The sequence below is a fragment of the Narcine bancroftii genome, chromosome 3 (assembly GCF_036971445.1).
Source record: "Narcine bancroftii isolate sNarBan1 chromosome 3, sNarBan1.hap1, whole genome shotgun sequence".
Lineage (NCBI taxonomy): Eukaryota > Metazoa > Chordata > Chondrichthyes > Torpediniformes > Narcinidae > Narcine > Narcine bancroftii.
In genome coordinates this window covers 67471977-67494538 of record NC_091471.1, presented here as the reverse complement: position 1 = coordinate 67494538, position 22562 = coordinate 67471977, and positions in this window count along the sequence as shown.

The following is a 22562-nucleotide window of genomic DNA, read 5'->3' as shown; positions in this document are numbered from 1 at the left end:
GTTCACCTCTTGAAAAGAGTTTAGAAGAACATCATGAATAGTGCATCCTTGAGATCTTTGCCTCGATATTGATCTTTCAAATGCATGCAAATTGCTAACTACTAAATCTCCAATATAGTAGGCAGGAAGCATATTCAATGTGGATGTTGATTCTTCAATTGAAGGATAAACATAAAGTCACTTTTCTCCTATTTAAGGCCCAAGAGAAAGCAGATGCTGGAAGCTGAAGTTAAAAAGCACTGATGGAAGTAGAAAAATGGCCAATATTTTGGATCAAGATTCTACATCAGCTCATTCTCCATGATTAGTCTTAATCTAAAGTAACTAATAGAAAGCTGGGTAATGCTGTGAAAAAGTTTTTTGTGATCTTGCAGTATCCACAGCAGTGGACCTACTGCTAATGTCACACTCACACCATCTCCATTACTAGCCTTTGACCTCTTCCTTTCCCCGTCAGCACTGATTTCTGTGTATAGTTCTTCCTCTTGTGTCTATCCTGGCATCTTTCCACCTGATATATTGCTATGCTTTGATCTGACTCCATTCTTGTGTCTACAGAGTCTTACAGTACTGAAATGGGCACTTCAATCCATCATATCCATCAACACATGAGGGCCATATCCTGCTATGCCCCGTCTGTTCCAGTGCTTCTTAAACATCAAAATGTTATCAGATTCTCCCACTTCTTCTGGAAATGTGTTTGGATTCCAACCACTCTGTTTTTTTTAAAAAAAACCTCACAGATCCCCCTTAAAACTAGTTCTCCTCACAAACTTATGATGGCTTATTTTAATTCCTCTCCCACAGGGAACAAAAATGTGTTTGATCATATGCCTCTCATAATCTTTGATATTGCTCAAGATCAAATCTCAGCCTCGTTTGTTCTATGAAAAACTAGCCCTGCCAATCCAATCTCTCCCAATAACTAAAGGCCTCCAATCCAGGAAAAAATCCTTGTGAATCTACACTGCATTCTCTCCAGTCCAATCACATTTTTCCTATAGTAAGTCCATAAAATTATAAGACATAGGAGCAGAAATATGTTATTCAGCCCATTGAGTTGCCCCCATCATTTAATCATGAGCCATTTATCCCCAGCCCCACTGCCTGTCCTTCTCCACATAACCTTTAATGACTTGGCTAATCAAGAACCCATCAGTCTCTGACTTAAATGCACTCAATGACTTGGACAACAAATTTCACATATTCATCACCCTCTGGCTAAAAAAATTCCTCCGCATCTCTGTTTTCAGTGGCCGCCCTTCAATCCTGAAGTTGTGCTCTCTTGTCCTAGATTTGCCCATTATGAAAACAACCTTTCTACATCTATTCAAAATGTTTCAATGAGATCCCCACTCATTCTCCTAAATTCCAATGAGTACAGGCCATTTAACATTCCTCATATGATAGCCCTTTCAATCCCAGAATCATCTTTGTGAACCTCCTCTGAACCCTCTTTAATTTCAGTACATCTTTTCTTAAATGAGGAGCCCAAAATTGCTCACAATACTTCAGTTGAGGACTTCCCGCTCTTATATTCTATTCCTCTTAAATTAATGCCCGCATTGCATTTGCTTCCTTCACCACTGTCTCAACCTACAAGTTTACCTTCAGGATAATCTGTTTGAGAATGAGAGCTCTTAGGTCCCTTTGCATCTGGGAATTTTCATTTTTTTTCCCCATTCAGAAAATAGTTTTCCCATTAATTTATTTTGTAAATGTGCATGACCACACACTTTCCAACATTGTATTTCATTTGCCGTTTCTCTGTCCATTCTCTGAATTTGTCTAAATCCTTCTGCAGCCTCCCTGTTTCCTCATCACTACCTGATTCTCCACCTATTTTTGTATCATCTGGAAATTTGGCCACAAACCCATTCATTCCATAACCTAAATCATTGATATACAACATAAAAAAGAGTGGTTCCAATAATGACCCCGTGGAACCCCACTAGTTACTGGCAGTCAACCAGAAAATTATCTCTGTGTTGCATCTCTTTACTTCCAGCCAATCAGTTAATGCTCTACCCATGTGAGTATGTTTTCTGTTATACTCTGGGCTCTTATCTTATTAACTAGCCTTATGTGCAGCACCTTGTCCAAATACACAACAAACGTTGCATCTCCTTTATCTAGTCTGCTTGTCACTTCTTCAAAGAGTTTCAATAGATTTGTCATCAAGATTTTCACTTAAAGAAACTATGCTGGCTTTGCCCTATCTTGCAATATTCCTTGAAGTAATCCACAACCTCATCCTTGAAAATCGCATGCAGCATCTTCCCAATCACTGACATCAGACTAACTGGTCTACAATTTCCTTTCTGCTGCCTCATTCCCTTTTTGAATCATGGGGTGATTTCCCAGTCCTCAGGGACCATACCAGAATCTATTGATTCCTGAAAGATCATTCCCAATGTGTCCACAATCTCTACAGGTACTTCTTTTAGAATTCAAGGAAGCAATCTATCTAATCCTGTGACTTTCTGAGCATCTTCTCCCTTGAAATAGTAACTGCACTCACTTCCCTTCTCTGAAACCCTTGGACTTCCACAGTGAACACTGATGCAAAATACTAATTTTATCTCTTCTGCCATCTCCTTTTCTCCCATTATTATTTCTCCAGCATTATTTCCTTGTGACTTTATATCTACTCTCACCTCTCTTTTACTCTTTATATTCTTGAAGAAGCTTTTTTGTATCTTCTTTGAAATTATTCACTTGCCTACTTTCAAACTTTATATTTTCCCTCCTTATGAGTTTTTTTAGTTGCCTTCTGCAAGTTTTTAAAAACTTCCCAACCCTCCATCTTCTCATGAATTTTTGCTTCCTTGAATGCCCTCTCTTTTGCTTTTACATTGGCTTTGAATTCCCATGTCAGCCACAGTGGTGTCATTTTTCCATTCAAATATGTGTAGCTGCCAGAAATGCAGCACTCAGTGTACCCTAAAAAAATGTTTTGTAAAGTTGAAAAATAACCTCCCAACTCTTTGATTCTGTGCCCTGACGTGAGAAGCCAAGCTTGCCATATGCACTTTTTATCACCCTACCCACCTGTGTTGCCACTTTCAGGAACCCTTGGTCCCTCTGTTCATCGACATTTATTAGTGACCCATTATTTACTGATTATGTCCTACCCTTGTTTGACCTCCCATAATGAATCATCTCACACTTAAGAACTCTCAATTCCTGAACGAGTTGTTCCTATTTGCTCTAGACTTCAACATCAAAATGTTTCACAAGTTTGAGCTATATGTCCAACAATCAAACTGGTGAAAGGAGCTAAAAAACAAATGTAACAGGAGAGATCTTATTCTGGGCAGTCATTACTCTGTCTGCTTGCAAGTTGATGGATTAAGTCTTACAAATGGTCAAGTGAATGCAAGGAAATGTAACAGTTCCACAAATATATGAAACGTCAGATAGTTCAATACAGCTTACCAACAATTTTTTTCATTCTAACTTCTGTTGATCTATGATCATTAATTTAGCAAATATATTATATTTACAGAGAATAAGTTCTCAGCACAATCAAATGCAATTGTTTTAGTAATGCTACTCACATTTTCATTTTGCCTGATTTCAATGCTGATGTTTATTCCAGATGCAGAAGTTACATTAAGTTGTTCCAAATGATTTGCTTGTCATTGCAGTACTTTGTTTCGCCAACAGAAGGCTCCACCATTCAATTATTATTTCCATCGACTTGAAGCAATGGGCTTGCTCTTAAATGAATAGGTTTATCTCAATTAAAAATTTATATCATCATAAATCAATAAAATTGAATAAATCAGCTTCTAAAACTGCTGAAAGAAATATATAGATCAGTATAAAACAGTCATTGTCATTTGAGAAGACTTTTGAGACTGCAGTAGAATGAATACCAATGATAAACAATGAGGTTTTTTTTAAATCAGTTGATAATGCAATTTGTGCAGTTTAAATCCTTAGGAAATGAAAAACAAAAGAGCTATTAAGGCTGCAATTAGCCAAACTAGAATAAATCATGCGGAATTATTTTGTGGGAGGAAGGAGGAAAAGCGATGGAAATGAGAAACTGGTCTGAAACTATAGGTCACATGAGGGCATAGTTTTTGATCAATGTAATTTGCATATGGACATTTAATGCTCTTAGACTAACTTGCCTTCCTCTTACCATGGATACAGGCATAAAATACTGATTGTAGAACAGCACTCTTTTGAGATTATATCAGCATTATATACTGGCATCATCAGTGTTCCTGACTAATTTTATTTTCAAGATCAGCAATATGATGGTGACCTTAAATAAAAATAGAAAATTCTGGAAATACTCAGCAGGTCAGGCTGCATCTGTGGGGGAAAAAAAAACTGCACTAACATTTCAGGTCGACAACCCTTCATCAACTATTCAAAGATTCTAATTCAATTCCACATTCATCCCTAATACCTGATGTCTGAAAGGCTTTTAATGTCATATTCAGCTTCTGACCATTCATATCTCTCCACAGTAGAGACATCCAAAATTTACAAATGTCGGATTAAAGGAATTTCTCTTCATCTCTGTCCTACCCTGAGATTTGATCTCTGGTTTTAGATTCTCAACGCGAAGCCAAATGATCTTAAGATCATTGCTCTCAATAAACTCTTATACTTGTAGAATGAAGTGAATGTGGATCAATTCTACCCAGTCGATCCTCAAAGGCCTCTCAATTACCCAGAAGTTAGCAGCTGAATTTATGCTGCACCAACTCTCAATCAAGTTTCTTATTTCATCCACTTTGTTTGCAATTTTCAGTTTTTCAAGGTTTTCTTTGCTCCTATATACTTTCTCGACCCTAGAAACAAATACAGTACTAGCAACAATATTTTAAATGTGGAATGTGGGCTCAATAATTCCATGCATGATTGCAACAATGCTTTTCAACCTCATTTCAGTGCAGGACAATAATCAATTTGTCTTCTTCATTCCTTACTGTAGCTGCGCATTGAAACACTAAAACTCATCTCCGCATCAACTTTTATTTATTTTCTAATGAGATAACATTTATAATGTTTTGAAGGAATCAAGAAAAATCAAGAGGTAAGAAATGTTGGATAGATAATTGGTGAATGATTGTGAAGCAGGAGACAAAGGTTTGAAATAAAAAAAGACGTAAAATTGTGGTGTCACTTAACCAGGAGACAATGGAAATCATTGATTACAGCATGAATGGGTTAAAATTATAATTTCTATCTAATCCTATCCTTTTATAAAAAATATTAACTGAAACACCTACTCTGTAAAATATTGACTTCAATGGACAAAGTAGCCCATTAAGCTTTTAGTAATTGCAAAGCTAGTGATTCAGTCTTTAATAATAGAGCAGTCTTAGAAATTCATGTGTTGTGGAACATTTTGTCCTGACAATGATGAACTACAAATGCTATTGGTCTGACTCTTATCTCTATTTTATTTCTCCACCTTGGGCCTCAATGGAAAGCATGAAACCATCCTACTGAAGGAAGATGCACTTCATCTTTCTTGCCATCAAAAAAAACCTCCAGTGTTTAATTAGGTATCTTATGGATTCAACCCTTACCAAGTTTAAAAAGATTTCCTAACTAATGCTTTCTGACATTCATCAAACATTTCCATATATTATCTGGGATGCAGTTAAGTGATTGAGAGAATTTGGCTCCCATGCTCACACATCCAGAGTTTTTTTGTATTCCTAATTTAACTATATTAAATCATGCTTAATACTCTTGTGACAAATCACCAGAATACAAAGATGAGAAATTTAAAATTGTTCCATAACTGGCAGATGATCTGTTCCCAATGTTAATATCCATACAGTTAAAATGAAAGAAGTAAAACATGAAAGTCTACAGACACTGTGATTGAAGTAAAAACACAATGGTGGAGAAACTCAGCAGAGGTCAAACAGTGCACTTTATTCTTTCTTTCTTCTTCTTTGGCTTGGCTTCGCGGACGAAGATTTATGGAGGGGGTAAAAAAGTCCACGTCAGCTGCAGGCTCGTTTGTGGCTGACCAGTCCGATGCGGGACAGGCAGACACGATTGCAGCGGTTGCAAGGGAAAATTGGTTGGTTGGGGTTGGGTGTTGGGTTTTTCCTCCTTTGCCTTTTGTCAGTGAGGTGGGCTCTGCGGTCTTCTTCAAAGGAGGCTGCTGCCCGCCAAACTGTGAGGCGCCAAGATGCACGGTTTGAGGCGTTATCAGCCCACTTTATATAGCAAAGATAAGTCCCTTCATCAAGGTATGAGCAAAACGTAGGCAGGCACCCAAGGTACGGGTTCAAGCCCAAAACCTTATGTATCGTTGGTTATGTATGTTGGTTATGTATCTTTATCTTTGCTATATTTGACCTGCTGAGTTTCTCCAGAATTGTTAAAATGAAAACTTTGCTCAATATGTACTGCTTCTGCAGAAAATAATTAAAAATAGTTTAAAAAAAAAATAAAGAGACTTCCATTTCGAAATTTCAGAAACCAGGGCAAATCCAGAAAACAGCAATGGAGTGAAACTTCTTCAAATAATAGAAGTTCAGGAAAAGATTTAATTCTCTTAAAATGGTTTAGTTATCTCTACAATAATGTAGTTATCTCTACAATAATGTTCTAAATTCTATGCAACAATCTAAAAATGGTAATATCCCAATGCCTAATGCTGGAAATGTAAAAGAACCATTAAAAAATAGTGTTTCTGTAAAACGTAATAGGAATGTTCACACTGAGGTTCCTCAACAAATTGTTTTCTTTTCTTTCTTCCTTGCTTTCTATTATTCTGATGGTAATCACGGTGCAGCTGTGGTAACTCTAATTTACCACATATACCCTAGAGTAAAATGTGTTTATTTGCTAAAATGTAGCACTTCCTCAGACAGGATGCACCTACTTGGATAGGAGAGTACCATAAACAGTTAGCTCCTGTTTATAAAAATGTTTTCAGAAAACTCAAACAATACTAACCCTGACATTTGGCTGATAGTTCAGTTTGCTGTTGACAGAAATCAGACCTATTTTATATTTGTCAATATTTTGCATTTAACTCATCAGAAAATGCTGTCTAAGGGTTCCTTGGTGAACCTATATCATATCACTGCCAATAACCAATTTAATCAGTGAGAGAAGATCATTGATTATTCCAGGCAACAATTCAATGAGTATTAAATGTGTGGAAACAAATTAACCACAGCATGCATAGATCAGGAAATAGACTTTCTGATTAAGTTTAAATAATGAAGTTTAAGTAATAGTTTAAAAAATAGGAAGGGATTTCTGTGTGACCAAAAAAGCCCACTGTCATTGGTTACATTTAAGGAAAGACTGGATCGTTACATGGATAGGAGGGGACTAGAGGGGTATGGACCTGGTGTTGGTCAGTGGGACTAGGAGGGTGGGGATTTGCTACGGCATGGACTAGTAGGGCTGAACTGGTTTGTTCTGTGCAGTAAGTGGTTATATGGTTATATGGTTATATGCTACAATTATTATACAGATATTGGCTGGATTCTTGAAAGTATTGGTGTGCAGAGGGATCTAGATGTTCAGTTACATAGCTGCTTGAAAGTGACCATGTAACTTTTTAGGGTGGTAAAGAGGGCATGTGACATGTTTGCCTTCATTGGATGAGGAATTGAATAGTAGGGAAGTCATGTTACAGTTATATTCATCTCTGGTTAGGATGCATGCAATTCTAGTCATCTCATTACATGAAGAATATGGAGGCTTTGGAAAGGGTACAGATGAGATTTACCAGGCTGCTGCCTGGATTACCACATGAGAGCAATTGGGATAGGTTGGACAAACTTGGTTTGTTTTCTCTGGAGTGATAGGGGTTGAAAGGAGATGGGATAGAATTTTAGAAAATTATGAGAGGGGCTGACAGGATAGATGCTTACAATGGTCTTATCCTGGGTAAAATGTCAAATACTAGAGGGAACGTTTAAGCTGTGGGGTGCGTGAATTTTAAAGGAAATGTCTGGAGCAAATTTTTCATCCCACAAATGGGATGCCATAAATAGTGGTGGAGACAGATACAATGATGGCATTTAAGAGCATTCTAAATAGACACATGAACATGCAAGACATAAAGTGATATAGGTCATGTGGAAGCAGCAGAGTTTTCATTTAATTTGAGCCATTTGACAAAGACAGGTGGGCTGGACTGTAAAGAGCTATGTCCTTCACTATAAATTAACACTCTCTCCTTTTCCATTTATGTATTGTAACTTAAAACTAGTGCATAAAATGATGGTACTCCCCTGCTAGAATTTTGAGAATGTATGAATTACATTAACAAGTGACACCAGACAAAGGCGGGAGGGGACTTGATGATAAAAAAGTGGAGGTGGCTCCCGAACATTGATGAAGGACTACATTCCTGTAATGAGAAAGGATATGTCAGAAGGCTCTTCATATGGGACCACATGGGTTAACCTTATAAACACTTTGATCACTTTGTTGGGAGTACACAACAGGCTCCATAGTCAGGAAATTAATCAAAAACAGATTAAGACAACACAGCAGTTAGAGAGAGAAGGAGTGGTGGGGAGGGGGGGGGGGGTGGGGGGAGTTGTAACAATAGAGGATTTCAACCTTTCCAATATTAGCTAGTTTTGCTTGAGAGTGGTTGGCTGAGAACGGATGGAATTCCAAAAATGTGACTAAGAGAACTTCTTGAGCTAGTCCATTAGTTGTCATTCAAGAGAAGGGACAGTCCTAGTACTAATTGGGAATGTAATTGGGCAAACAGTGAAAATATCAGCAGGAGAACATTTTGGGAATACAGTAAAAAAAATGTTGTTTTTCCGGTATTCAAGCAACCTGTAACCTCAAGCAACTGGCAAAAATAATTGAGGAAAACAAATAAATAATTTAAAATTAAGATAAATAAACATATAAAAAAAGGTTACAATTGTAAAAGTAAATGTTCTCTGAAGTAACACATAAACCTTTGGTGAAGAGGGGAGCAAATATTTAGGCAGCGGAGTGCCTTGGTCATGCTTTGCTCATAGCAGGTGTTTGAATAAAGTTTGAAGGACGAAAAGCCGCTCACCATTGGCTGCCTGCTTAGTAAAGATCTTAGTAAGATGCTCATTCCCAGCTTATTAAGAGTCTTTATCTACATTAGTACATTATTAAGTATATTAGTAAAGCTTTATCTGCAATATTGTTGGGGGGGTTAATTATCTGTAATGTTATTGTTTGTCCTTTAGGCAGCTCCATGGAGATACAGCAACAGTTAAATGTTTTCAAAGAATGTGACTGAAAATAAAGTAAAATTCTTTAAGGTTTATATATTCATGCAAGTGAAGTTTGTTCAGTGTAAGTATTGTATAGTATTTTTGTCTTTTAAACTTTTTATTCATAATGGTATTATATGACTGAGTCTCATGCAACCAGAAACTTGCTTATCTGGAATCTACCAATCAAGGACGGCACCAAAGGGGGGCATCCGCAGGCATTGTCCCATTAAACGAGGTGCTGTGGCCCTCCAATCGAGGTGCTGTTCTCCCCCATACGTTCGCAGCTATCCCTGGCTATCAGACCTGCCCCATTCCCTCCCACATCAGTCAGTAACAGTTGATGCAGGCTAGTGACGCTCCACCTACCCCCAGCCATGTCACTAGCATGTGTCAAGTGTCAGTAATGTCGAGTGACACTTGACGCAATAAAAATAAGCTCCTCATGCCCCACATCAGAGGAGCGGATGGCGTTTACGACAAATAGGATCCTGCTAGCACCTTCCCAGATGACAGGTGGGTCCCTGCTAGCACCCCCCCCCCCACCAGTACTGACAGATAGGTCCCTGCTTGCAACCTCCCTCCCCCAGTCGACAGGTAGGTCCCTGCTAGGTGCTAGATATCAAGGATTTTACTGAACTTGTCAAAACTGTAACTTTCAAAAGGTAAAGGTAAAAGTTCCATTATTATCACTTAATACTACATTTAGAATGTAATATACATGAAAATCTTTTAACTGTTGTCTTCGTGAGGCAGACAAAGAATCATCACTTTGTCTAGGGCCCCTCACAATGTATGGAAAGGATGGGTTGAAAATTATGCTCATGAATTGGTATGAGTATTTATGAGAGAGGAAAAAGCAAAAGAAGACTGACAGCAGGTAGTGGCCAAGAGGTCTGTGTTTGACAAGTGGGAATAATGACCCTTCTTTGACAACATGTCCCCATAAGAATCAAAGAAATGCCCAAGTAAATCTAATGTCTAGTGATTTTGATGGCATAAACTGACCCATTGTTCCACTACTGTAATGCCATTCCTTTTGTAATGCCATTCCTACTCCAATCTCAATTGCCTCATTAGGACCATGTCCTTCTGTGCGCTGCCTATTTTAAGTGTCTGTCTAAATGCATCTTAAACAGCATCATGGGTCTGATTCCACCACCTCCTCCAACAACTCACTCTCAATGCCATAAAATCATAGAATGTTACAGCATAGAAAAACAGGCCATTCGACCCTTCTGGTCTGTGCCAACCAATAAAGCTATCTAGTCCCACTGACCTGCTCTCATTCCATAACCTTCTAGACCTCTCCTATCCATGTATTTATCCAATTTATTTTTAATGCTCAAGATTGAATCTGCATTCACTACATCAGATGGCAGCTCAGTCCTCAGTCCTACCACCCTCTGAGTGAAAAACCTTCCCCTAATGTTCCCCTTATATTTCTCCCCTTTCAGCCTAAAGCTATGACCTCTTGTTTTTTCTTCCCCAATCTAGGTGGAAATATCCTACTCACATCTACTCTGTCTATACCCCTTATAATCTTATAAACCTATCAAGCCTCCCCTCATTCTTCTTTGTACCAAGGAGTATAATCCTAACCTGTTTAATCTTTCCCTGTAACTCAACTCCTAAAGACCAGATCCTTCAGGAATATAGAAAATGTAGGAGGTTACTCAGTAAAAAAATTAAGAGGATAAAGAAGTGGGATTAAATATCACTGGGAGACAAGATAAAAAAAAAAAATTCTTAAAACCATTCAATATCTAATTTTGCTTGAATTTCTCTCTCACTATTAGCCCAGTCGGGCAAATTGTGCATGTCCCACAGCCCTGTTATTAGCAACACTCAACCCAGATGAAGAAGTATTATTTGATCCCAACTGCCGCATTGAATCATTTGATCTCACCCCTTGTAGAGCCATTTATTCATAGAGAGATAGCATGGAAACAAGCTTTTCATCCCATCGGGTCTGAGCTGGCCATCAGCCATCCATTTACTCTCCTTTCCTTCACCCTCCACCTTTGAAGGTAGAATTACTGCAGCTGCAATCAAGGCAGTACTGCCACGGGTACAGACTCAGGAAAACCAGGGAGCAGAGACATGTCTTCCAGAGATCCTCCATGGTGCTAATACTTGGTCATTATGTCCAATGGTGCCATGCAGGTTAAACCACCTGTGGAATGGGCCCAGTGGTGTTCCTTTCAACATCAGAGAACCGACAGAGATTTGTGCGAAAATTGGCGGTACCTATGCTTGACAGCCCCTGACCACAAGGGTTGTGGTCTCCAGGGAGAAGGCAATCAGTGAAAGGCCCCAAAGCAAGGGAACCCATGCCACTGAGAGGAAGTGGCCTGCAAGGAGAGCCCACAGGGAAGGAGATCACAATAGCAGACCAGCGAGGGGCTCAACAGAGGGTTCAGGCTGCTGAGGACTGGTTCATGGGAATTAGGGACTAAAAAGGGATTCATGAGGTTGCCAATGGTGAGCAGAGCCCCCCAGAGAGCCTTGGACATTGACACCTTCCTAATTGTTTCAGAGTTTGGGATTCAGGGGCCAAGGGCATTGATGGCTGGAACTAGGTTCACAGTTGGAACAGATATAAAGACTTATGACTACAGAGGTTACAGGAGCACAGAAGGCATTGCCATTAAAGGAGGTGGTGGTATTCCCACAATCTCCGAAGGGGCCCTGTTGCACTTCTCTTTCTCTTCTTGTTTGGTGTGCTGGCCTAGTGGCACATCTGTATGTCTTTACGAGCAGATAAAAGGAAATGAATTTATGTAAATTTTAAATCATGGAAACTTGAAACTTAAAGTCCTGCTTCAGTTACCTTTGGCTTTCTCAGAAGCATTTTGATACTAATGTTTTGACCTTAACTTTTCTTTACTCATATTCAGATTGATCATTCACCTGTCAGTTTTCTGAACATCAAATTCTGAATATCAAATTCTAACCTTAATTTAATATTGACTGAAGACTTTTATCAGATATCTGATTTTCTGAGAAGTCTGAGAAGAGGAGAGTGTTCTGAGCAATTCAGTTTTAAAGCTACTTTAAAATACTCATATCTAGCACATCAGTGGACATGAAATTACGACTGAGGATATGCAAATGTTTAGAGTACAGTTGGAGAGGAATGGGTTGACAATTGATTATTTAAGAGGCTGCTGCAATAAGCTAGACCTTGGTTATAGACTGGGATAGGAAATTGTTTACATAAATGAATACAAGAAGCACTGAGTGTGTCTATGGGAATTTTCCTAATCAAGAACAAGGAAGGAAGCAGTACCTCACAGTGCTGCATAATGAGGAAGAACATTTCAACAACTGAAAAGGAGAATATTTGGGAAACAGTAATCAAAATATACAAAAATGAAAAAAGAAATAGAAGACAGGAAGGTTACATTGAACATTGTAAATTCTACTGGAAGAAAAAGGGACAAATTGGGTGGGTAGCAACCAGCTATAACACATTTTCAACTATAGGAAAAATACAAACCAAATGGATTCAATCATAAAAAATAGGAATGTATCAAAAACCCGGTTCCTTTGATGAGCATTGAGAGCTCAATGCATTTCAAACAGCAAGAGCAGTGAGTGATATACAAATCATTCACAGCAAGAGCAGTGAATGATATACAAAACAATAATATATGAAACAAAAATAAAAAGACTGTTGAAGGAGCGATATAATACCTATTATGCAGGGATTTTTTAAATCATAGTTATTAAAAATGGATAAGTAGGTGTTTACCATAGGTTTCTGATTGTGAGTAGATTGTCAGATACACAGCCCTAGGGTTCAATATGCACATGATGAATGAAAATGCAGAATCCAGACGGAGAGCGAGTAGTGATGGTGCAAGCCTAGAGGAGATAGTCGTTTAGGAAAACTTTCACGGCCTGTTCATGATGGACTGATCAGAGATGAATAGCTAAATTGGGGCCAGATGTTAAAGGAATGATAATGGGGTAGGAGGTGTGTTGCCCAGGGATTAATATCTTTTGAGGGAAGGTGGATTTTTTTGCTGGGGCTCAGCCATTTAGTGGCCTAGTAAGTCACAGTTCAGGGGTCCTGGAGAATATGGCAGGAAAGCCATTTGGGGAGATGAACTAAATGAAGTCAAGGAGTCACAGGGGCTAAACCAATCAAGAGTTAAGGAGTCAGTGACTGAATGAATTCAGGGTTGTGAACTGCGCCAATCAGAAGATTGGGACCTTGGACTAGAAGGAGATCAGGTTATGTTGAGATCAGTAAGATGGATCATCGGTGGTTGTAGGAAAGGAGCAAGCTAAGGAATTAGACCTACCTGAAGGAGGATCAAATCTGAAATTGTGCCATGAAAATGTGATTGTTCCAGCAGTGGCCAGCTGATTCTTGGCACAACAGGATTCAATTTTCCCAGCAATGTTCTCAAGGAAACATTGGTTGTCAAATTATGTTGTTGATGTAGAACCCATGCAAATGTCATGTCACATCACTTTGAATGCAGAGCAGAGGAGGTTCAACAGATTGATTTCAGAAATGAAAGGGTTAGCTGATGAGGAGATTGAGAATCCACCGACTATCTCATCAGGTTTAGAAGGATGAGTGGGAGGAGAGCAAATAGAAACATGAAGTTATGAAAGGAATAAATAAGATGGAAGCAATGAGGTTGTTTTACTGACAGGTGACACTGGAATTATAGCCTTATGCTTTGGTGGAGTAGATTTAAGATAAAGATCGGAAGGAACAGTTTCTCCTAGAAAGCAGTGAATCTGTGGAATTTCTGCAGTGTAATTCACCCAAGTGAATGTATGTGAAGCATAGGATTAAAGATAATAGGGAACAGGCTTTAAACAAAACTACATAAAAAGTTCAACATGGAAAAGAACATTTAGACTAAGTTATTCATGCTCACATTTATGTTCCATTCAAATCTTCTCCCATCTTCCTTTGTAGCAAAAACTCTTCTCTTTTATCCCTTATAGGCATATCTACTCTCTTTTAAAATCAATATCTACATTTGCCTCAATTATTCCCTCTGGTAATGAACTCCACATTTGGGTAAAGAATTTCCTTGTGAATTTCACATTTTTTTTAAATGGTTTTTATTTCATCTTTAACCCACAAGTGGATACTTTTTCTGTGGTGGATCAGGACTTTTCAAGCCTTGCAGAATGTTAAAGACATCTCCCAGATCTTATCTTAGTCTGTACTTTTCAAGGGGAAAAGGGTCCAACCTTTCATCCTAAAAGTCTATACCATTTTACTCCATCCTAATGCAGATTTTTTTGAAAACTTTCCAATATTTTCATTTCCTTTTTATAATCTGGCAATTAAAACTGTGTACACTACAAGTAATGCCAAAACAAATTTTAATGCAAGTTCAACATAAATTGTCAATTTTCAATTATTTTGCAGTAGAAATAAATACCGGCTCTTAGTTTGGTTTATTTTATGGTCTTTTTGACCTACGTCATTGCTCTAAATGATTGTTTATTTGTGGTCTTGATCTTGTCTCTTTTATTTCTTATTCTTATTTACTAAATAATAAGCTATCTCCATGTTTATCTCACCAAATTTAATACTTTGCAGTATAATTAAATTACTTAACCAATTATAAGTTGAAGGAGCTGCTTTATTAATGTCTTGTCATTGTTAGAGAATCCTTGGAATTAGTTTTACTGTGAACTTGTTTGAGTTTACTATGTCACCAATAAGGATTGGCAGAGCATAAATAATATGCAGAGGTGTATTTTCATCATTTATTTCCATAAAATTTGTCTGGAAAAAGAGGCAATGTACAGGAAAGAGATAAATAATTCCAACCCCAGAGATACCGCACAGAAATGGACCCTTTAACACAATTCATCCATGTCAACCATGATGCCTATCTTCACCAGCCTGACATGCTTTCCTGTCCAGATAACTGTTGAAGCAATATAATCAAGTCTATCTCTGTAACTTTCTCCAGAACTCTCTGTATGAGCAACTTATCGCCTTTAAATATCTCCCATCACACCTTAAACTCACAGAAAAAGATTGTCCACATCTATACTCTCTCTGCTCCTCATCATTTTATGAACCTCCTTAAGCTTGTTTGATCCAACCTTATCCAATCTCTATTCACATGCAGAATCATCTATTCCACGATGGTGAATCATTTCTGCATTCTTTTTGATACTATCACATCCTGCCTGTTGTGTGGTGACCAAAACCATGCACAATACTTCAAGGGCTACCTGACCAATATTTTGTACAGATGCAACATTGCATCCCAACTCTTTCTACTCAATGCTTTGGCCTTTGAATATCACTACCCAATCATCTCACCATGGACTAAGCAGAGAGCCCTGAAGTACGCCAGTGCTCAGCATATTGATGCTCAATGTTCTTCTGCTAACTTGGACTTTCCATTAGGAAGTCAAGAATCTAGTTGCAGAGAGGGGTGTTGAGTTCCAGCGAGGACAGTTTCTTCATGGGCCTCTGAGATATATGAAGTCAATGAACTGGCCTCGGAGTCATCATTCCCCAGGTGGGTCAGGAAGGAATAGAGGGACAAAGCTACAGCATCACTGTGGATTGGTTCCAGATGTAGGTGAATTGAAATGGGTCCAGTGTCTCTGGAAGTTGCTCTTTGATAAGTTTCATAACCAGGCACTCAAAGCATTTCATAAAGGTGGAGATCAGTGTCACTGGGCAATAGTGGTTGAGGGCTATTACTATCAGCCTCTTTGGAACTAGGATGATGGTGGCTGCCTGAAACCCATGGGTACAATGGTCTGCTGCAATAACGTGTTGAAAATCTCTGTAAGGACCTCCATCAATTGATCCACACAGTCCTACAATACCCGAATGGGTATGTTGCCTGGTCCTACTGCCTTGCGTGTATACAGGCAAGATAGGATTCTCCTCACCTCAGCCAGAGTTTGCAAGGGTCCTGTTCTTCATGAGGAGAAGGGGCTTTCTTTGGTATCAGCCTGTTCTTCTCGTCGAATTATGCGTAGATTATTCTATGGGACATTTCATTGTCATTGACTCGCAAGGTTACTGTTTTAACATCTTTCCACATATTTCTTGTGTAGCCAGTGACTATAGATTCTCTGTGTGAACCCAAGCTTTGCCTTCTGAATTACACAGGAAAGTTCAGCCCTGGCTGATCTTGATTCCAATTTGGGCACTGTTCAGAAGACTGCATCTTGACCTCTGAGTAGTTCACAGACCTTAGTTTTGCTGCAGTCTTCTGGTACCTCACCTGTGGTTAACATCAATGCACAAATCTGCATTGAAGCCCTAGCAATCTCCCACCCTCAACTGTTAATGTGTGCCTAAGACTCCATTACTTCCTACATCTTATGTCATCATAGACAGCCCATAATATAAGTGTATACCCCTCCCTTAATCCTTGATTCTCCACATTCTTCTCAGTGATGAATACCAATCAGAACTATTCAGTTAGGACCCGCACCAATGCACCTGTCCCCTCCTCTGACATGCCTGAAACTTCCAAGTAATGAAACAGTGATATGACATTCCTGCCCTTCTCTCAACCATATTTGCAATAATATCATCATCCCACATGCTATTCCATGCTCCTAGTGTTTCCATTTTATCTGCAAGGTACCTTGCATTAAATGCAGTCAAGCATGCCAGCTATCTTATGTTTCTGACTTTGTCTCTGTCTGTTCTGCCCCCAAAACTTGCTTTCTATTTCCTAGATATAATTCTGACACCCCCTCCCCCTCACCTGCTGCACCATCACCATCCATCACATGTGGAAATGCTCCTGAGAAGAATTAGAAAGCCTCCCTGCAAGGATATTGGTTCCTGTCATGTTTAGGTGCAATGTATCTTTCTTGTACAAGATATCCCCTTCCCAGAATATATGCCAATGACCTAAAAATCTTACCTCCACCTCCAACACACACCTTAGCCATGCATTTGTCTGTCCCATTTTCCTATTTCTATTCTCACTAACCCTGGAGACACAACTATTCAGCTATTGAAATTCCCTTTGCAGGGCTCCATGTCTTTCATACTTAAGATGGTTAGTGTTGGATTGTGATCTCTCCCTGTATATGTCCTCCTTTTTCTGTTCTTTCTTTAACACATCCATGACCCTGGCATTATGGTGACATTGCACCTCCTTGGAGTGCCATTCTTGGCATTTGACAGAAATAACTGTCTGTACCTTTGACGGCCAAGTCAGTTCTTTGTCTTGACTTTGTTCTTGCTTGCTGTGTATCAGAGTCACTAAAAGTGCCAGTGATTTAACTGCTGCTGCTTTGTTTGAGAGGCCATTTCCCCTACAAGTCCCCAACAAATTCCTAAGCCGTATGCCTTTTGGAAAGGGGAATAGCCTCAGTGGACTCCTGGCCGGCTCTCCTGGTCTTTGGCTGAATTAAAGTGTGACTACCTTCTATTTATGTGGCATTCTGCCACCTGCAGCTCCTCAGTAAGTTCAGCTGTGATCTGAGTCAACTTGCACTAGATGCACTTCCTGCAAACATTGTCTTCAAGAACACCACAATCCACAGGACGAGCATACTAGGTTTTAAAAAATGGAACAACTTTGCTTTGGCTCACCTTGTCACCACAGCCATCTCACCAAAACTTCTGCACTTTGATCTCAAAACACACTTTCACCAAAATGACCACTCTCACTGGAGTTATCCTCCTTTGTCTATTCTGGTCCTGAATGATATGGCTCTTAATAAGTATAATAAATCTGCCTTTTTAAACTTTCTCTTTGAACTTGATACTAGGGTCATCATTAAGAAATACAGGGATGAGTGTTGCATTAGTGTGGACAGATTCATTTTAGACCCATTTCCTATCAGCAACAGTGTAAACCAGGGTGGTGTTTTGGCTCCTATTTTGTTTGGACTATGTTGCTGTTCTTCAGGATGCCACATCAGACTGAAGTTAGGGGTCTTCCTACAGATAAAAGCTGATGCTGGACTTCTCAACCTCACAAGACTGAGAGCAAAAACAAAAGTCAGAGACGTTGTGGCACATGAGCTACAACTTGCTGTTGTCTGTGCACTGGTTGTCCACCCTCTCAAAGACTTACAGGAGATCACCAGTCATTTTGCCAGTGTTGCTAAGAGCTACACATTGACAATCAGCCTAGAAAAAATGGAAATTTTGGACCAGCTGTTATCATATCAGTCTTACTATATGGATGTGAGATGTGATGTCCATATCAAAGTCACTGATATCAGCTTGACCATCTGTAGTAGCGTTGCCTATATTCTCTGATGATCATCATCTAGTGAGACAAGATCTCCAAAACCGAGGACCTTTCTTGAGCTGGAATGCCAGCAGTTGCAACCTTGGTGATGTCAGTCCAACTGTGTTGGGCATGTAGCGGCAGTTACACTGCTACTCAAAGAACACACAACCAGATGGGTAGAACTCAGTGAGCAGAACTGATTTATTGCAGGCTGCTGGGCTGGACTTATACTCCCAGCCCGGACCTGGCTGAGAACCATGCTGGGGAGCGCTGACGTCACCCGGGCGTCACGTGGTCCCCCACTGCGAGCTTTTGAGCCCTGTGCTGAGAAGAAGGGGAAAACGCCCGACGGCGCCATTTTGGCCAGCTGCCTCGCTGCGAGGATTACAAGTGGGGCCGGTACGTCTGCCTAGTGTTGTGCCGCCACACAACTCCCCCCCCCCACCAGAACTAGCGCCAATGTCATTTTTAGCTGGGCGGCCTCGCTTCTTGGGCTGGGCCACAATCACTGGTTCAGTGTGGTCGAGGTGCGCTGGCTTCAGCCTGTCCACTGTAAACAGTTATCGCCTGCCACCGATATCCAGTGAGAATGTAGACCCTGAATGCTGGACAACCATGTACAGCCCCTCGTAAGGTCTCTGCAGAGGTGCCGCGGCTGGGCCACACCAAATAAAGACATACTCTGCGCAAAGCAGCTTGTTGGGGATGTGAGATGGCCATGTGTCATGTTTCTGTGGCGGTGGGAGTGTGAAGGAGTCCAAACGGGCCCAGAGGTGGGGAAGCAGATCATGCGGTAACCACTGGGGGGTTGTGAGGCGCATTGATGAACTCACCCAGAAGTGCAAGCGATGTGCCGTAGACCAGCTCGGGTGATGATGCCTGCAGATCCAACTTGGGCATGGAGTGGATGCCCAGGAGCACCCAAGACTGTTTGTTCACCCACATGGGACTGGTGAGGTGGGCCATAAGTGCCGACTTAAGGTGGTGGTGCAAACCCTCAACCTGTGGGCGAGCTGTGCCCAGAGCGCAGAGGTGGACGCCCCGATCACTGATGAGGTGATTTGGAACGCCGAACCGGGCGACCCCCAAACGTTCAACAGCACTCGGGAGCAGGAGTCCGTGAAGGTGTCCGGCATCGGGATCACCTCGGGCCAATGAGTGGTGCGGTCCACCACCGTGAAGAGGTAACGGTTGCCTCGGGAAACATGTAAGGGCCCGATTATGTCCACGTGAATGTAGCTTAACCATTTCCGGACGTGCTCGAACTCTTGCACGGGCACCCTGGTGTGCACTCTGGTGTGCCTGTGTACCTTGGACATTTGGCAATAGGTGCATGTTCTGGCCCAGCCCACGATCTGCTTTCGCAGCCCGTGCCAGATGAACTGCTCTGCTACCATCCAGACCTGATTGACAGGTGCAAAAGGTTGTGGATGTGATGGAAGACTTATCTGCGCCACTGCTGGGGAACCACTGGCCATGGGGTGCCCGTGGAGACATTGCACAGGACGGTGCTTCCGATGCTCGGAGTCGGGTGGTCTCAGAACCCAAGCCCGTGATGGCAGTCCTGAGGGCTTGCATCTCTGCATCGGACTTCTGGTCCCGGGCGAAGTGGTTGAAGTTGAGGCCAGGCATCAGCGTGCATATGAACGGTTGTGTGACTGCATTGGCGACCACATTGTCCTTCCCCTCCTTGTGCCGAATGTCGGTGGTAAACTCTGACACGAAGGAGAGGTGACGCTGCTGGTGGGCCAACCAGGGATCATTTGCCATTGCAAGTGCCTCGGTGAGGGGTTTGTGGTCAGTGAAGATGATAAAAGTCCTCCCCTCCAAGAAATAGCAGAAATGCCACACCACCAGGTAAATGCCCAGTAACTCACGGTCAAAAGCACTATACTTGCACTCTGGTGAGTGAAGAAGCCTGCTAAAGAATGCCAGCAGCTTCCATTGTCAGTTCACCTGCTGCCCCAGGCCAGCGCCAACAGCTGTGGCAGAGGCATCGATGGAGAGTGCCATATGCAGGTCGGTGTGCGGATGGGCGAGCATGTTAGCCTTCGCAAGGGTGTCCTTTGTGGCCTCGAATGCACTGCAGGCCTCTGGGATCCAGGTTAGCATTTTGTGCTTGGCTGCGATGAGGGTGAAGAGCGGCTGCATGATCCGCGCAGCTCCCGGGATGAATCGGTTGTAGAAGTTGACCATACATGCGAACTCCTGCAGCCCCTTGAGATTGTCCGGACATGGGAAATCCTTGATAGTGGCGACCTTCATAGCAGTTGGTGTGGCTCCCTCGGTCATGATGGTATGGCCCAGGAACTGCAAACTGGCACTTGGCTGGGTTGATGGTGAGGCCGAAGTCGGGCAGCTGGGAGAAGACGGTGCGCAGGTGGGCCTTGTGTTGCACCTGCTCCCTGCTGGCAATGAGGATGTCGTCTAAGTAAATAAAGATGAAATCCAGGTCCCTGCCCACTGAGTCCATGAGATGCTGGAAAGTCTGAGCGACGCTCTTGAGCCCGAATGGCATGCGAAGGAATTCAAACAAGCCTGAGGTATGTCCTCAGGGTGCACCAGGATTTGGTGATACCCGCGCACCCAGGTCAACCTTGGAGAAAACCCTCGCACTATGCAGGTTGGCCGTAAAGTCCTGGATGTGAGGGATGGGGTAACGGTCAGGAATTGTCACCTCATTGAGCTGTCGATAGTCTCCGCAGGAGCGCCATCCGCCGGAGGCTTTTGGGATCAGGAGGAGCGGTGAGGCCCACAGGCTGTCGGACCGCCGAATGAATCCCAGCTCCAACAGATGCGAAATCTACTCCTTTGCCACCTGGAGCTTGTCAGGCGGGAGCCGGCGTGCCTTGGCATGAACCGGTGGGCCCTGGGTGGGGATGTGGTGGAACACCCCATGGCGCGGTGAGGCACCGGAGAACTGTGGCTTGAGGAAGGCCGGAAACTCATCCAGGATTCGCTGGAATTTGTCTCTGGGTGTGCTGATCGTGGGCATCTGTGGCTGCTCTGTGCAGGAGGCATCAAGGCGAATGGCCTGGAAAATACTGGCATCCACCAGGTGCCTATCCAGAATTTCCACCAGAAGCCTATGGGCGAGGAGGAAGTCGGCACCCAGGATGGTGGTCGGAAGGGACGAGACAGTGAACCTCCACAAGAACTTTCATTGGCCGATATGGAAGTGGACTGTCTTGTCTCCATACATCTGGATCTCTGTTGCACTGGCTGCACGGAGGGGAGGTCCTCGAGGTCAATTCCTGGACTCGATGGCCGCGGCCGGGATGATGCAGATCTGCGCCCCAGTGTTGACAATGAACCACCGGCCGCTGAGTGAGTCCCGCAGGTAGAGGAGACTGTGTCCTTGGCCAGCTGCTGCAGCCATTAACAGCGGCCGGCCTGCTAATTTCCGAGCTTTGAGTCCCCAGCACTGGTAGTAGAAGCAGAGGCCTGGAGCAACTGCCATGTCCCTGGTTATGCTCTTGGTGGCCCCTGCAGGGGCCGGATGCTCTACTGCAGTGCTAGGGGTGGACTTGACATGGTCATGCCCATGCCTTGTGACCTGCTGGACCGCTGAGCCCTCCGGGAATCTCTCAAACCATAGCTGTTGGGCCTTCTGAGCTACCTTCCTCAGGTTGGTAAAGCTCTCTTGGGCCAGTAACAGCCGGATGTCTTCAGGCAGATGGTCGAGGAAAATACGCTTGAAGAGTGGGCAGTTGGTGTGATCACCCATGAGCGCAAGCATCTCGTCCATCAGCTCCATCGGGGACCTGTCCCATAGGGTGTCGAGGTGCTGCATCGAGAGGCATGCTGGCACCTGGATAATCTGAGGGATCTGGGGAGACTTGCTTGATGGTCTCGTATTTGTCTTTGGCGGGTGGGTGCTAAACGAGGTGCAGCACACGTTTGGCAGTGGCCTGGTCCAGGGCGGCAACCACATGGCAGAATTTGGTCATGTTGGATGAGATCTAGCGGAGGTGAAACTGAGCCTCCACATGGCCGAAGCAGGTCTCTGGCTCCTGAACCCAGAATTCAGGCAGCTTGATGGCTATAGCACTGATCCCAAATTTGCTTATGATGGGTTCAAAGATGTTTGAACCGGTCGGGGTCACCAATTGTAGTG